Raw genomic sequence first — 18,781 nt, 5'->3', positions numbered from 1 at the left:
AATGGATACGGTGACATGGTTCCTTAGACTCCCCTCTAACCCCTAAATATTTTGTCACTTTTGAAGGCAATATTTAGCTTTGGAATATTTAGTTAATCTTAGAAACACTGAACATCACCCCAGGTATATTAAGTCTGAATTACTGTCCCACAGGGATTTTAAGACCAAAAAAAAAATTCAGGCTAAGATGGGGACTTTTCCCAGTTTAAACCAAACATGTGACCTATCATAATCCCAGTATGTTGGTTAGGTAGAGTATAAAGACATCTGTTCCCACCTAAATTAATGGGGCTGGAGTAAGTGAGTCTGATGTGGCCACAGCTGAAGTCACAGAATGTTTTGTCACTGGCATCAGTTACAGCAGGATGGGATTATTTGCTATTGAATCAATTAAAAGAAAAAAAAAAAAAGCTTATAAATCAGTTTCTTTCTTGAGAATTTTACTTCCTTCTCTGGCTTCTACTTTCCAAATATACCAAATTAATACTCTTCTACCTAACTTTGAACATTTTCTTTTAATTGTGCTTCTTGTCTTTCTAATTACTAAACCAGAGTTTAATTCAACAGCAATAACTTCTGGAGTTTTAAATTCTAGATTTTTCCAGCTGAAAATCACTGATCTTGATCATTCCTGTATTTCAAATATATATGCCTGAAGTATCATGGTATGTCATCTGAGACCACTATCAGAATTCTTCGTATAGCTGAGGTCTGTGTAGGAGGAAAACAAAGTTTTCCTGATACATAACACTCTGTAGTATCCACTGGGTCTCTCAGTTATGAGTTATACTGTCAGTCTCAGTAATTACTTCCTATTAATACGAAGGATGGACATTCCTTTCCCTTGGCTTTCTTTGCATGCGTAACTGAACACCAAAGTCATCAGTCTGCAAAATTAACTTCTCTCCAGAGAGCACAGTAACCTGGCCTGACTCCCAGCTGACCATGCCTTGAGCAGAAGGTAGGACTAAACCCTCCAGGGCTCTTCCTTTGCAACCTGAATTATTTTATAGTCCTGCATATCCTGAACATCAGAATCTTCAACAGTAAGTAATGCAGCCAGGGGCAGAGGAGATGGTGCAGACTGCTCAGGAGCAGCAACCAGCATCAAATACTTGAAGCAGCAGTAGCAAGAATACTAGAGACTATTTATTTAGTAGTTACTGACTGATTTGGCCCAAAATATGGTAAAAGAAGAATTGCAGAGGTGTTTCAGAGCCAGGATCAGGCTCTTCCCAGCCATCTCAGAATTATAGAAAAGAATAATCTTCAGGAAAGTAAAATTCTAGTCATACCCTCTAAAATCCATTTGGTCAGTGACATGGTTATAGGAAGAAATATATTTTAAAAATCAGAATAACTGTTATCACAGTTTTGTTTGCTTTCTCTTTCAGCATTTATAATGTTGCATTTACAAAAGGGCGCTGATCACTATGCTTCAGCTAAGCCTGCATTTAAAAAAATTATGGAATAAACTGCCACTGCCACCTAGAGTTAAATCCTTGATGTTAATATTGGTTATATTTATATTCAAGATAGACAGCTTAACTATTGCATTTTTCAGGACCCAGGTAGCAGAAGTCAGCACAGTCTTTGAACACTTGCAAAGGAAGTACACATTTGTTATAGATTACAAATGGAATCTGATGATGTGCCTAATTTCTTGACAGATACAAATCAATTTAAAAATCAGAAAGGAGCTAGAGATCATTACTAGCATATGTTATTCTCACCCTGTTAATGGTGATCAATAGTCCAAGCAAGTATTATTGAAACCAGGGTGCCAATTTTCCATCTAGCAGTCACTTTCGGTCCATTAGGAGTGAGTATGTATTAGCAAGTCTCTACAAATTCATTAGCTGGTTCTTTTCATCCCAGATGTATTTTAAAGCAAATAAATATCTACTGGCCCCTATACCTGCTGCAAGAATTCGGAATTTTATTTTTTTATTTTTACTTAAACTATTATTAACTATGTTAAGTAAGTGTGGTGAGTTGACCTTGGCTGGCTGCCAGGTGCCCACCAAGCTGCTCTCTCAGCTCCCCTCTGACACTTCATTGTGCCATAAATCGAATCTCTCCTGATGGGAGAGTATTTGTTGAAAGTCCTTGCAAGGAGTTTAAAAGATAAAGCGAGACATCTTCTTTAGTTTCAATGCTTCCAGATAGTTGTTTATTAAGTCTTATCAGAGGAACTGAGCCACTAGCGTGACCCAGGTACAGCATGGAAAGAGGGAAAGTAGGAGTGAGAGCGAGAAAGCCTCATTATCAAGATTTACACAGCCTTTTAAAGACATTTTAACCAATAGTTACTAAAAACGTACATTATTTTTACTTTTTTACCAATTATTCAGTAACACGACTAGGAACTGTGGAATTTTCTATCCAATCAATCCAAACTACTTTTACTGCAAAACATGGAGTGGTAGAAGAAGAAGAAGGTCTAGAGAGCAACAACAATCCTCCATTTTGATATTTCTTACTCTTATCTATTTACTATAAAGAGAAGCCTAAAACCTCTAAATTTTTCACTATATGACAATCTTACATAGTAGTCTATCACCTAATTCACACCACTGTGTTTTCTAGCTGTTGTCTAACTGTTGGTAATTTTTTCCAAGGTTTAATGCTGTACCAGTGTTGTCCAGGGGGGTAAAAACCTTTAAAAACAGGTAGAGAAATATTCTCGGCACTCTGGGTTCCTACACCCCTCCTCATCGAAATGGGGAGAAAATAAGATTAAAAGCTCATGGGTCAAGATAAAGGCACTTTAATGAAAGAAGCAAAGGCTGTACACAGAAGCAAAACAAAAACAAAACAAAGAGAAGAGGAAGATTTATTCACTACTTCTTATCAGCAGGCATTGTCCAGCCACTTTCAAGGAAGCAGAGCCTCACTATGCATAGCAGTCACTTCAGAAGACAAATATCTTAAAAACAAGTGGCCCATTTCCACCTTTCCCACATCCCCACCTCTTAGCTTTTATTGCTGGGCATGATATCACATAGTATGGCATATCCCTGTGGGGAGTTTAGGACATCTTTCCCAGCCTCTCAGCCCCTTGCCCACCCCCAGCCTGCTGGCCTTTGGCAGGGTGGGAATGAAGAGACAGCCTTGATGCTGTGCAAGCATTGCTCTGCAATAGCCAAAACTGGTGTGTTATCAACACTGCTTGGGCTACACAAATCTCAGCACTACAGCACTGCTATGAGGAAAGTTCATCCCATCCCAACAAGTAACTTGAAAGTGCTGATAAATCCTCTGTTGCCCTGTAGAAAAGTAATCTCTGCATTAAGGCAGCTGTGACAGCGGAGGACAGCACTGAATACTGCAGGTGGTCATTGACCAGTCCTTTGAACACCTGCTTCTCCAGACACTGATGATTTGTGTGGTTTGGTTTCCCAGAACATTTTACACAAATATTATATTTTAAAAAAATATCTCCATATTAGAGATACAACAAGAAGTATATAAAAGATGCCTATCATTCCATCTACGGCAGAAAGGGAGATAGAAGTTAGACCCCTTCGATACTTCCCCTTACACTAACACCTGTCAGTCCTTTAATGCAGAACAAGCTTATTACACACACCTTTTGCTAGTTTTCTGATACAATGTGGTTAACCAAATCATGCCGTATGTTCACAAGTCTGGAAGCCTGTTCCCAGTAAGATTTTAATGCCTTGCTCCTTACAAATCAAACTGCAAATAAGATTTCAAATTCTACAGGCTGTGAAGAAATAATAAAGAGGATAAAGCTAAATTGGTAGCCACCTATAAAGGAATAGCCAAAAAGATTAAGCTATTTTATCTTCCCCTCCCTTCTCCTTTTGCAAACAACTGATCGTCTTGTGAGTGAGGAAGCGGTGGATCAGGTTTGGTAAGCAAAGATTGCTTGAAGAGAGGGATAAGGCAGACCTCCAAAACAAGGCAGAAAGGGGAAAGAACAAGAGGGGGGAAAATATGACAGGGAATGGTCTTATACATTTTCTTTTAAATCAGCAGAGCTGGGTGCCCCTTGAGTGCCTGAACTAATACCCACAGCACAGGGAATGGATGGGGGAAGGAGAATGGTAGGATAGCTCACAAGACTGGAGAGCTATCATGGGTTGATGTAGGCTTTTTAGGAAAGACAGACCCAGGGCATCAAGGAGAGGGAACAGCCCTACATGTGTGAGAACAATAGGGATCTCCAGAGCTCTGCCCTGGGATGGACAACAACACAGTCGAAAGCTTATGGACTGGGATGAGAGAAGAGATCAGGATGGCCAGAGTTTGGTGGGTGTCTCCTACAGACTGTCTGATTAAGAGTAGATGAGGCCTCTTCAGACAACTGAAGCAGCTTTACATTTGCAATTATTATCAGGAATGACCTGAACCACCAGTCATCTGATAAACAGACAACAGAGCAGAGCACAAGCAATCCAGGAGGTTTCTGGAGGGCATTGGGGGCCACTTCCTAACATGGGCAAATAAGGAATGAACAGAGGCAGCTAGATTTGAGGGTAGCTTTGTCTGCAGTGGCTCCACATGGCATTGTGGAGTTCAGGATCCTGAAAAAAATAAGCAAATCCAATAAACAGAATCACAGCCCTGAACTTCAGGTCTCTTCAGGGGGTTACTTGGAAGAATCCCATAAGATAGGCCTAGAGGAAAGAGGGGTCTAAAAGATCTCGTTGCTTTTCAAGGATTCTTCCAGCTGAGAGCCAGGAGGTCAAGCAAAGGCCTGAATGGATGAATAGTGAGCTCCCAACAAAATTCACATGTAAAACAAGTAATAAAAACAAACAAACAAACAAAGTAGGTGGTTTGTACATATCCACTGTATTGTCACTCTATACTGGAAGCATGATGCCTTGCTCCTTTGTAATAACTTACAGCAAGCCTCAAATCCACCAGTAAATTTTATCTCAGACAGTAGCTGACATGATATAACCATGTTATCCCCTGCTACAGAGCTGTCATGCAGCATTAAGTCTGTTGCTAGCACTTTAGAAGCATTTGTAAAAGCCATGCTGTTACTGTTGCTATATCATCATCTTGGTTTGTGAAGACTCCTCACATCACAGATAGTGAAATAGTGAAAAAGTTTGCACAAAGCCATTAAATGTTTAAGAAGTTGCATCTATTCTCGCAATTGAAGTACTTAGTCCTCAAAATACAGGGAAACTGTGCAGTTCAGTCTATGTCAAGTAGTTGCCTATCAAGCTATAATTATAAAGTAATAAATTACTGTTTCCCTACTTTGTAAGTCTGCTCTGCTTATAAGTTTTTCCCGCCTCCCTCATGCACAGCAATTCCTTTCTTTCTCATCCACTTAATTTTGTTTGAGTCCAGTGACCTTGAAACAAAGGTTTTGACACATAGCAATGGCAGATAATCCATTTCACACATTTGGAAATGTTTGTTTAGTTTATTACCATTAAAATCCTTTAAAAATAGAGGAAAAAGAGGGAATATTATAAGCAGGTATATCTTGTCTGCAGTAATTAAAGGATCCTGTTCTTTGTTTTGAGCATTCCTGAGATATTCAGAATCATAGCATCATTTAGTATTGTTTGAAATGGACATGATGTGATATTTATGAAAAATTAGAAATACATACTTTTTATTAAAAGTGCATTTATCTTCGTAGATAGTCAGTCTCAGATACCTAGGTCTCAGATACCTAGGACAATACCAGGTGAATACCTGGACTATCCATAAATGCATGACTACTCCTTAGAAGCAGGACAATTTTTTTTGATGTAGAACTGCTTTCACCTGCAGGATTCACAGACAGGTTTCTTCAAGGACTTGTGCATCTCTGTACTTAAGTTCAATGATAGCTATCAAAGCAATGGAAAAAAATTGAAAAAGCACGTCTTTTTTCATTCAGACAACTTAACTCCTTTAGAAGATAGGTTTCTAGCTGATCACTTTTTTAAAAAATAAAATTAGATCTATGCAGAGGCTGGATTCTAACTCTACTAGTAGCTCAGGCTGCCGTTGTTCAATAAGCAGCCTGAGTACAGGCAAGATAAGAAAAAGGAGGTATAAAAATAAACTGCAATGACCCAGTTCTAATGTGAACAAACACAACCTATGACCTCCACAGCCTGGAATTTTGAATCTCAGTCCCATCTGGAAGACAAGAGAAGGGGTCAAATATCCCTGCCTCTACCTGCCTAACACATTTGCTTTGCTGCAGTTGAATTGATTCGCTAGTCACATGCCTTACCAACTTCATCTAGGACCACTGAAATCATGTCAGTGACACTGGAGATAGTGCTGCACTGAAGAGACATGCTGCTACAGTCTAAACATGCCTCTGGCTGCAGAACCCTCTGTTTTGTAATTTGGAAGTCAAATTGCAGAGCTTAGCTAAAAGCAGCAGTTAATAACCTGCTCTGACATCTGTTGTCACTGAACAGGCTAAGAGATAAAGTTCACAATGAAGAACACAGAGAAACCAAACACATGCCAAATTTTCCTTACAGACCTTCTTCAGAAATTCTAATACTATAAATGTATACACCAAGTACTAATAGAGAGGCAAGATTAGTTTGGAAAAAGCCGTTGCTTGAGAAAAGAAGTTCTTATGTCTACATTTCTCAAGCTAAGTCCTGTCTCTTCAAGCATCCATCATAAAGTGGTACCAGTTAATGCTGGAGGGTTTATTCAGTAAAAATAATTATCTTCTGACAAAAAGAAAGTAAAACTAATGAACAGTCTGGCGCTGAGTTGGGGTAGGAGGACTGGAGGGAGCAGGCTGAGTCACAGCCCTTTTCCCACCCTGCAGCCACACCCGGCGCCGCTGGCCCTGCCGAGCACCACCGCAGGGTGCTGGCAGAGACCGCAGCACTGACGGGAGCTGCAGGAGGGCGTCTCTAAGGTCCCTTCCAGCCCAAACCATTCTACAGCTCTCCAACACTTCTTGCAGAATTACGCACGGCAAACAGATCAGTGTGAGAATTCACAGCCCCAGTATAAAAGTCATAACCCCAGTACAGAACCAACATCTCCTGGCACATGTTGGGAAAAACCACACAAGACCTTTTAAAACATAGGGAAGCATCCAGGACCTTTGCTTCTCCTAGGTAAGCATACTCTTGCTTATTTCACTCCTACTGTTTTCCCCACCATTCCTTCCTCTATCTTCTCAGATGCTGTCTGCCAGATCAGGCAATAAATTAGTCTCAGATTTTAGACAGGGAACTTGTTTTATTTACTCCTAGGTGGTGAGCAAGGGGGCTTGAGAAGGAATAGATTTGTAGTACCCATGGAAAAATGAGAGTTTTGGAATAGTTCTCCACCCATTTACAATCAATGGTAAGGGACTTAAGCTTCAAATAAAGGACAAGACAGAGCTTAAATGGAGGTCTTGGGCCAGGGGCAGCAGCTGTGTGGGTCCAGGTCCCAGGTCAGGACTCTCACGGCAATTGCAGCTTCTCTGTGCAGTTGGGGCCCTGACATGAACTGTATCTCTTCATTCACCATGAGAATCCCTCTGGTTACAGAATTACAGTCACCCTGATGAAAAAAATAACCCAAAATTTTGCTTTGAGTGGCTCAACTGATACCATTGAACAACCAGATCGCCTCTGAAATCTTCTCAGAAAGAGAATAATCCTAAAAAGGTCACTGAACATAGTGAAACATGTTTAACACCAGCTGCGATGAAGACTGGGGAAAATGCTTATTTCCCATTAGTAACAATCTGCTTTGCATCAGAGAAAGTGATTTTTAATCTTCAAGAGACTTTGTACTAAGCAATTGTTGTGATGAATAAAATACAGTAATTCTTGAAAACAGTTTGTCCCAAATTTTATAAGAAATGTGGTTTTTTTTTTCACATGGCTGTGTGTTTGACAGATAGCAACTGCATTAGATACATTTTTCTGACTTTTAAACGATTTTGTGAATTTATACACCTATCAGTAGCTTCATCCTTTGATTGGAGAGGTTTTTATTTTTAATTTTGAGTCAGTTCTTCAGCTAAGCATAAAGGTAGAGCCATCACTGTGGAAGATTTAATGCACTAAATTAGGTCTCCTGGGGTGTATATGGGAAAAAAGAAAGAAGAAAACGTGATTAAAAGGAAATTCAGACAGATTGTTATGAAGCTGGCAAAATAAAGAATCTTACGGTATTCCTGAACTAATGTTAGAAGCTTGGGAGAACATCAGAAACTACTACAGATTTTCATGAATAAACATAATTATAATTGGATTGACAGACAATGTAGAACGAGATTCACAACTGAAATGTTCATCAGTGACACCCTGTACTCTCAATCCAGGGATGGCAAAACTACTGTGGAAGTGGCAGGCCTAGTCTATTATACACTTGGGCCATAAAGGGTCATCCCTGAATACGTATACAGGGAACATGATGTGACTTCTTCACATGAGACATATTGATTCAGAGGCTCATTCTTCTTCAGCTTTAGTTTGTTTCTCCCTTTTTAGCAGCTCAAAATCATATACTTAACCCAATATCACTTTAGGACCCAATGCATTAGATTGAATGCATGGGATTCAAAAAGATCATGAGCAGAATTACTTCTATATAATTGCTCATGGGTTTTATGTTAAAGCCAATAAGAAAAAAATGCAAAAGAGAGTCAAAACTTGAATTTGGTTCTTTTTTGTGCACTCCCCTCAGAAGTTATGAAATGATTCTACTTGTGCAAGCTCCTCTCCTGGTAACTTGGAAGCTGGTAGCATCAGTGACCACAAAAAGCACTAAGGTTTCACAGTTTATATATATCCTCACATTTGGTGAAAAAAAAAAAGACACCTCTAGACAGAAAAGAGCTGCTACTAATGTTAATTAGAAGAAAGACATACAGAATGGAAACATTTCATACCCTCTTTAACAGAAGTGCTTGGCTGGTCTACTCACACTGGCCAGCCAGCCAGTGCAGCTGCTAGTCATACCATAAAGACAGCAGGCAAAATTAAGGTAGATTTAGGATATGCTGAGTGCTGGGCTATTTGGGCTATATTTGCCAATTGTGGTGGACATTGGAGATACTGCTAGGGCTGAGGCCAACAAAGGTCTTGGAGAAGACCAGAGTTCTGCAATATGTGTGCTATATGTACCTGTGGCAACGTGGGATTATTGCAAGAGTACATGACTACATCATAAATCCACGGACAAACAAACTTTAATTTCCAGTTTTTAAGACAGCTTATTCTGCTCCTTAAGTAATATAACTAGCCATTGAAAGTAATTTTTTAACTAAAAATTACCATGAACATTAAGTTTTGTAATTCTAGGTCTTGTAGGAAGACATTACAGGAACTTCCACCATATTATTTTGAAATCTCATACCTTAACTGAAATAGTGAGAAACTGTATCTTTAATAAGATAACTTTTCTCCATTGTGTATTTTGGTCTTAGTATTTAAGTAAATATATATTTAATTATAAAACAGTTTGGCTATAAATAAGTTTTTATGATTGAACTATGGACTGCATCCACAGATATTTGAAGTTTTAATTAGACTCTGGTTTTTGTATCAATGGTGTCCATGCTAGTTTCTATAGCAAAATATTTTAGAAATACCAACATTCTCCAAAATTTCCATAAAAGATCACAAACCCCATAAAAGTTTCCAAGTTCTTACTACGTATATGCACCATTACATGAAAAAGCTACTGATATTTGCCTTTAAAGCAATAGTTTCATGCATGGACGATGATTACCTCCCCAAATGTCTTCCACAATTACTTTAAAAGAGGTAAATAGTTGTTCTTATATTTCTTAGCATTTTAGAACTTGGAAAATCTATTGCAAAATGAAATGCCCATCAATTCAAATAAGTACAGCAATAAATCAATCTCTTCTTCTCCTAATTTCTATATTAAACACAGTTGCACATAGAAGAAAACTTTAGTACTTCATTAAGCATTTTGAATATATTTGCATACAGAATAACCAGAAAAGACCAAATTACAACTTAGAACACATTTTTATAGTAGTTCTATCCTATGCCAAATGGAGAGTGCCTTTTCTACACAAACAAAAAAAAATGTAAAAGTTGTATGTGATTCTAGTACTGCTGTTGCTATGGGTGTTCTGAATGTCCTCCTTAACATCTTTGTCTAGTTAAGACATGCTATTAATATACAAGGACAATATAAGAACATATGAATTCATTAATCAAAATCACAAAAAAATTAAAATTATTTTTGTAAGTGTGAAGTTGTGGGCTTTTTTTTTCTTTTTGGTTTGCTTTTTTGTTACTACATCATTTCTTTCATCTTTCTCTTCAACCATAAAACTAAGAAACTTTCTGTATGTGGGTGGGGGTTTCAAGAAAATCAAGATAATATAAGTCCCAGAAGTCTGACAAAAGTACCATAGACACGTGAGACTAATGAGAAACTTTTATTCTGCCATACAGTATTTGGATTGGAAGTATCAGGCAAATGGGGAAAAAAACCAACAACAAAACAGTTGTAAAGTGTCAAAGGGTGCACACCCTGTAGAGTTTCTTGGACTTTCAATTCCTTTAAGCTATGAAATCTAGTGCTCTGGAGACCTTTGAAGGTGGCTGGCAGCACCAAGCGTCTGCTAGTCCGTGGAGATTGGCCGATGACTTCACAGGTGAAAATGAGCTGAGAAGCTTCTGCAAATCTATCTTTAGACGTTTCAGTTAATTATCTGACTGCCACGCACTATAGAGCATCCCAGAGGGTGGAAGACAAGGTAACAGTATGGATGCATGTTGCTAAAGGACACTGCCCATTTGGTGCTGCTATCTGCAGGCAACAAACATCTACACAGGCTGGATGAAGGCAACAGGTACCCTTTAAAACTCTTCAAGTAATTTAATGGAGCTGGATATTCCAGGTACTTAACAGCTGTAACATCAAAGGCTGCACATGAGTGGAGGACTTGGAAATACTCCCAAGGCTGGTAAAGAAAGAGGACATAAAACCAGATAGCGATGCATCTTGAATATATCTTAACATGCACCATCCAGTTTAGGCATTAGCCAAGAAGTCCCTCTTTTCTACATCTGAGATAATTAAACAGGGTGTCCTCAAGGTAGCCTCTCTAGTGTCTAATAATGTATGCACTTACATGACAACTTTTCCTTCAATCAGAACACTGATATTTCCTTATTTTACTTGGCCATTTTCCAAGCCTTGTAGGAAGATACTTATTTTTAGAACTATGGTCCTAAGTTAATTTGGCTGGAATTAGCCAAAGGGCTCAAAGGCATTAATGGAAAAAAGAGAGATAAACATGCATGTGTGCATGCATGTAACACACACACATTTGAGCCCACACAGGCATTTTTGTTATCTTATAAAAACCAATTTAAAAATACAATTTAAAACACACCCTTCGGCAGTAATCTGCATGTTATACAACAGCAAATACATAAAGAATGGCTGACGCTTCATTTGGTTTGGAAAATTTCCCTATTGCTCATAAAAACCAAAATTGAACTACAGAATTAAGCTTATATAGGAAAAAAGATTATTTTTATAGTCCCAGAAAGATATTGTAACTATATGCAAGTCCCAGCATAACGAAAGATTCCCTATTTGTCAAGTAATAGCATGGTGGTCTGTAATAAACACTAATATAATATAGCGTGTCAGAGATCAAAGCCTCAGTCCTAAAAGATACAGAATAACTCATGAAATATAATTACTGTTTTGATTTAACCCAGGCAGCTTGCTTAAAGCATTTTTTAAAGACAGGCAAGCATTTCAAAGAAAACAAGCTTTTAAAAGCAAAACAGGAAATAATCTGGTTCCCTGTCCTTCCTCTTTTTATTTTGTGGCACACCTATTTCTGATATTATATAAAAGCACATATCCAACCTACTAATTCCCTCATCACAGTTTTCCTTCAGTACTGCTGTCAACTGCATCCTATTGAAGTGGAAATAGATTTCTTTAGCATAGATCTCCTGCTTTGTGCTTAATATCATATAAGCTATAACATGATTAAAATGTGCAGTCGTTTAAGATGCAAAACTCAAACTCACAGTTTTGCAGAATCAGGTCATGATTATACAGTCTGTTTAATGTGATTAAATCCTGCTGATTACATGCAAAAATGGGTGCATTGCTCTTTAACTTGCCTGACTGTGCCCCCTCAAAAGACCTTCCTGCTTGTACCAGCATTAAGGAAGATGATGGGAGTAAGCAACTGGGCACATGAAGAGACAGAGTCAATTTCTGTCAGGTTAACACGAGTGTGAGCCATCTCTGCAGCCTCTTATTTGCAAGTTATCAGTATAGATGTAGTTTCGCTTATTTCTATGAAGCATCTCATACTGTTGGGGTACTTTAAAAAAGTGAATTTTCCTTGTAAATGTTGCCATTTTTAGATAAACAACTTAAAAATATTTATTATCAAGAAGTACATTTTATTAGTTTGACCATAGAATTTTAATGTGAAAACTGTCTAATCAATGCTAATGCCTACGCATCTCAAAATTGACCTTATGACAATTTGTGGTCTGCATAACAAGCTGTGTTTTACCTTGTTCTTCTTGAGGAGAAAGGTCTACCACCAGTACTGGTGAAGTCAGTGAAGATCTAAAACTGAAAGCTTCCTTAATAATCTAGAAATATACATAATACATTAAAAACTGGAAGCAAAATTAAATTTGGGTTTGTGTCACTCACAACAGTAACTATAGTCCTACACATTAAAACTGAGACTATTGGAAAAAGATATAAGGGCCCATGTCTCTGTGCCTAAAACCCTGAGAGTTACAATCAGTAATCACACTAGTAGGCATATGCACCTGAACCAACAAAATGTTATCTTAAAAACAGCTCAAGTCTTAAAATTAAATGTCATTCCTAATTGGAAAACAAATCACAAAATGCCACTCAAACTATTTCATTCTGTATGTTTAAAAAGATTTTTTCTGCATCCCTTTTGCAATCTTTTAATCAGCAGCTGTTTACTTTACATACATGATGAGTGTGTTAACTCCAAAGAAAAAAAAAAGAAAATGTTCCATGGAAATAAATGTAATTTTGCTTTCTCTAGCTTGAATGCAGGACTCCAATTCATTCTAGATTAATTCCAATTCATTGTAATTCATTCCACAATTGAACTTTCTCTAGATATAATGTAAAAGTTGAAGAAGGAGTTTACAAAGGCTTTTCCAACTTCTGTGTAACTAGCCTAGTCCCAGCTATGTGCACCCCAATGAATAAATGCAATTCTATTCACATCTCTCACTTAAGGTAAGGAAGGTATTTTTCCTTATCATCCCAGAAATAAATGTCCTTGTGGAAGAGAGCTCTGTCTCTTTATAGTTATTTTTGGATAAAGACTGCTAAAGAGGTCTTCTGCGTCCTGGAAATCTCCAGATTTTGGAGAAGAAGACTGATCACATCTTTTAAAATATTAATCTGCTTGTGGAGCACTGTTTGGAATAGAGCTACCCAGTCAGTATGCACGTGGCAGAAGATGTCTAAATGTGCTTTGGTCACAATCTGACAGACATTTTAACATATTTGTGTTAGTTCTGTGCATTGAATGATTATAAAGGTATTCCAGTAGTAAAGTTAACAGATGCTAAAGCTTTTGATGGCTTAAAGCATTAGGAGTAACCAAGATGGAGGTGTTTGAATCAAGGGGTACCTACATCACAAACCAGAAATGCATTTTCTCTACTTCCCCAGTTTTCTAAGACTTTAGGATTCACATAAGTAAGCATTTCTGATCCAAGAGGAAGGTCAAAAACTTGCTTGCCTACAGCGGAATCCTTCATCATCACATGGCTCAGGCACATGCCTTTACAGACTGCAGCTTTAGGTCACGCAACAAAACCAACCCCAGAACCTGCAATAGTGATGAACTCGATTTGATTTGTCCATTTAAAGCTGTCTCACATTTACTGAAAAGCTATACAGTTTAAAGTTACAGAGCAAACATATCCTTTCCCCATTAGTGAGACTATCATATCCAGAAATGCTTTTGATAGCTACCATCAGCCTTATCCCAGAGCACATCTCCTCTCAGAGGTAGAAGCTCTTTGGTTTGAGGCAGGGGCAGAAGATGGATGAATCCTGGCAGCTTGTTCACTCCCCTGGGATGGTACTTTCCCCAGGTGCCAAGCAAAAGACATATTCATGCTGAGCTGTAAGAAGGATAGGTATTTCTGAAAGGAATATGGAGTTGTTGCCACACCAGGGGCCTAGGAACTGAAAGGAAGCATATTCCCCCTATGAAAATGGAGGAATAGAAGTAAAAAAGTGTTACATTCAGATATTGCAGGGTGAAGAACAAAAGAAAAAATAAAAATGGCACTGAGTGAGCAGAGAAAGTACAAATGGATGAACACTAGACTTTGCAAGGTAGATGTTTATTTTCCAAAGCCGGATGTAAATGGGATTATAAGTCTATTTTTATTTTCCTTAAATCTTAAATTTGCTTAAAAAGTAAATTTAACTTAGTTTTGTTTCTTTCCCCTGATACATTTTCCAACTGTATGTTCATATGACTGCTCCAGAAAGGAGCAAGAAAAGATCTAGTGCAGCTGATTTATGTTTTGTAACTGGAAAATATTTGTTCCAGACTTGTTCTTTGTCACTTCTGTCAGATAATTTGTGACTTAAATTAGAGAACTAGGTGCTGTTTGTTTTTTAACTCTGGCAACACCTGAAGGCATTACCTAAGTTTTTCATTGCCCCATGTATTGAGGAAGAACTTGATGTACCTAATATTGTGCCTAACTGGCAAGTTTTTAATTTAATAGGTGGATAAATATTCAAAATAACAATGGTAAAATCAGTCATATATTAGACTTTGACAGAACACATCTTTTCTCTTTTCTTTTTTCACCTCCAAAGCACTGGTGAATTTGGAGTAAATCAGGCTTTTTCTGGCAGTTATCTGTGTAAATCCAAAATCTCTTCAGAATTTGATGACTAAGCAGATCTAAATTTCAACTCAAAACTGCATTGCAGACTCCTGTGCATAGTTGTTAAAGAGGTTTTAGCTTAGTGTTTAAAGTTGCAATCTCAACTTTGGCTCCAGAGTAGTCTGGGTCAAGTAATGTTTATATTCAGTGTTTTCAAATAAAATCCCTGTGATTGTACTTTTGGTTTAAGACTGTATTTTGACTGCAGCATCTGTACTGTTTGTAATATGGGCCATAAATAAGCCTGAAGTACTGTATTCTCAGCCTGAAGAAAAAGTGACATCTTTGTTAAACCCACTGATATCAAGGAGAAAGGGAAAGACTAAACATGCATTTTAGGCTTACACATTCTTTTCAAGTTGGCACTACCAGAGGAACTATTTTAAGAAAGAACGGGAATTATCAGGATATTATGGGATTTATTATGGAAAATTTCACTGTCCTACTTTAGGATATGTCTTTGCTGCAAGGATTAATACTCAGGTATGTGAGTCACTCTGCAAAATCCTATCTAAGACTATGCCTTTACTGATCCTTCATGACCTTAGATGTATTGCTGATGTGCTCATGTCAGCAGTAGTGGCATACGTGGTTCCAATTCTTTCACAATGAGCTGTGGAGAAAAGTGTCTGTCTTTCTGGGAGCTGGATGTAAATTATGAGAAAAGAACAAGTGGCATTTAGTCCTCCTGGCAAAGGAAGAACACACAAAATCAGAGGGTTGTTTTTTTTTTTTTTTCAAACTGTAACATTAGGGGGAAAAAAAACAAAACCAGAAAACCAAACTTGTGAAAAACTTAAGGCAAAAAACAGAATGTCAAAAATAAAGCCAACAAACCATGGAAACAGTTTGAGGTATCGGATCTTTAGTCAGGGACACATCTTGTATATAAAATCCACCCAAATTAAATTCTTCATAATGGCCTCTGACTGTGCATCCAACTATGAGGAAGAGGAGTGCCTGAGGAACAGGTTTTTCTGGTGAAGGAGGGACTTGGTAGTCCTTGCAATACATGAGAAACAATTTGGCATTGACATAGGATCAGCTTTTACTCTCCTTCAGAGGAGCAGACACTGAGTTCTGTTGTAAAGTACACATGGGAGAGTATTGTGAGACTCCCAGACAACCAGAGGAAATGTCATTCAAATAAGCAAAGATTGTTGTACTCCTCCGTGTTGCCTCTTCCTAATGCATTGCAAGCAGCACTTTGTTTCAGGTGGTTGAACTTACTGTGGCTGTTTCCAGTGATACAATTAAATATCTACATTTTGTAGTTGCATCAGTGTTTGTTATGAACAAACTGCTGTTAGCAGGCAGCAAAACAAACAAGCAGAAGAATGCAGCCAGTTCCCAAGGTGGCCTCTAAGGTCTAAAGCTTCAACTCTGAGAGCATATACAGTACTAATAAAATCCTTCACACATAGAGAAGATGCAAACATCAGTGATCCACAATGGAAGAAAAGTATAATAAGCTCTCCAGTATTCTCACAGTTTTTGCCAAGTCCTAAAAAGAGCCAGAGCCCCCGGTGGAGAACAGTCCCGACGTGTGTTCTGATGTTGAAAACAATCCAGCAGAGAAAGGGAAAAATCCAAAATTCCAGGAAAAAACAAAGTTCAACTCTCCGGAGGGAAAAAACTTACAATATTTAGCTTCTTTCTTATAGATTTTGGAGCCAAGTCATTTACTGCTAGAGAAGATAAGCTTTTAAAAGATTTTGTAGTGTTTATGATTGCAAAGCAAAGCCTGAAAATATGACTTGACAATTTCTTAGAGGTTCTGGAGACACAGAAAATGTAAACAACCTTCAGTTCCAATGTCATGATTCTTAGAGCCTGGCTAATGGCTCTGAACACCTGAGGCTGCTGATACTGCAGACAGAATACTTATTTTACTCATAGCTATTCAATTCTTCTCATTTTCTCCCCTGCATACATCCCCTATAAGCAGATTAACTGTCTTAGAAATTTTGTTGATTATGGATTAGGCCTCTAGGACTCAGTGGAAAACTTTGCTTAAAGAAAAAAAAAAGTTTTAGAGTCACTTCTAATACCCCGCTGCTCAGATTTTGTTTTTTTAAATACACTTCCTAACCAAGAACCTTTTGTACCATGTGTTAACTGCAGTCAGACTTCTCAGACTTCTAAGGATGATATCTTCATCTGGATTTATGTAAAGAGGACACAACAGACACTAATTTTGCAGAATACAAATGTGGTAAATGATGCTAAATTTTTTAAGGCATAGTGAATAACTTTGCTTCCTATTTGTCTTTTTTTTACTAGCTGTTAGTCTTATTAAGTGGGTATTTCCTCCCAAAATGTTTTAGATATAACTTGTGTTCTATGTGCCATTGAGTATCTTAATTTTGCTCTTAAGTCACTGGCAAAATTCTGTATTGTTGTAACAATCACAGTGTCAGTGTCACTGTAATCACTACTGTAGTAGTTTGCAACCTGAAATTCAGGCCCAAACTCCTGCTTGGGACCTGCACATAATGTCTGGAAGGATAACTATGGCATAATGATGCAAACAAATTCCTCTTACCAGAAAAGTAAACTGAGTCCATTGCGACACCATCACCAAACAAAACTAAAACCCATGTAAAGAAATCGTCTGCAATATGTTCTAAAAAAGCCCATATTTATGCTCAAGAGGATACCAAAAGTAGGTATTTTTTAGACCGATGGGCCCGTCACGTAGACTGTCAGGTACACTCAGGGGTTCAGATCTCAGAAGAGAAACTACCCAAACCCTTTTACAAGGGGTAGTTACTGATACCAGGTCAAGCTTGGGTAACAGCAAATAGTCTGATGAGAAACAGAAATATCTTTAAATCACAGATATGCTTTCATGACTCTTGACTCACTTGGAAGGAGTGGGATCATTTACCGTAACACAGAATAAAAATTCCATTTAACAGTTTTATCTACAAATTACTGTATCATTCAGATAAAGAATTCCACAGGTTGCTCTCAAAGAAATTTCAAGAATTAAGGTGACTTTTCTAAACACTTTGTTGTGTTCGACCTTGCTTGCCTGTAATGTAATATACAAATAGCATAGGAAGCCTTCTGTTTGTGTGCAGTATTTTCACAGAAAGTCCCCAGCCACAAGCTAAGCAGGTGATGACTAACATCTATGTTACAATTCTGATATTACTCTAGTTGTGTCATGATAGATTTTTGAAAAGGACACCATAATTTTGAACGTTCTCTTTGTATTAAAAATATAGCTTATCTTTATTGTAATACTTAGACAACTAGGATCAAGCTGCTAAGGCAAACAGTGTCTGTCTAGCTGCAGACAGCTGTTTGAATAGCAAAGTGTTCACTACAGTGAAGACATGTAAGCTGGCAAAAGCTTTAAAAGACATTTCAGCCTCCAGTAAACAGTTTTGAGAACTGAACATTGGGGAGATATTGCATCCTTATTGCAAAGTATGAAGCACGAATTAAAGCTGATGCTTCTTCAGTAATTATTTATCTAATGCCCAACATCCACATCATATTGCCTTGAGTGGCCCTTTCACATACACTCTTGCATCTTCTGTCTGTGCTGCATCCCAGTGAATGATGAAAAAGCATAAAGTGAATGAGATCTTTAATTGGAAATTATACAGCTGTGATCCTGACCAGAAACAAAACTTCTGATCAGGCCACGCAGACCAAAGAGCAACATCCTGAAATAACGGAATATTCAAATTTCACACATAAAAGATACTTTGAGTTCCCCTTTCAATCGCATTGCTATGTAGACTTTTGGGGGTCATGTGACCTTATTTTAAATGGAATAGAATGCAATCGCAGAGAATTGCTTTTAAACAGTTAAGACTTAACACTTGAAATATTTAATGACTACAAATTCTTCAGATCTCCTCCACCTC

Source organism: Aphelocoma coerulescens, chromosome 2, assembly GCF_041296385.1.
Source record: "Aphelocoma coerulescens isolate FSJ_1873_10779 chromosome 2, UR_Acoe_1.0, whole genome shotgun sequence".
NCBI lineage: Eukaryota > Metazoa > Chordata > Aves > Passeriformes > Corvidae > Aphelocoma > Aphelocoma coerulescens.
Note: the sequence above shows the minus strand (reverse complement) of the source record.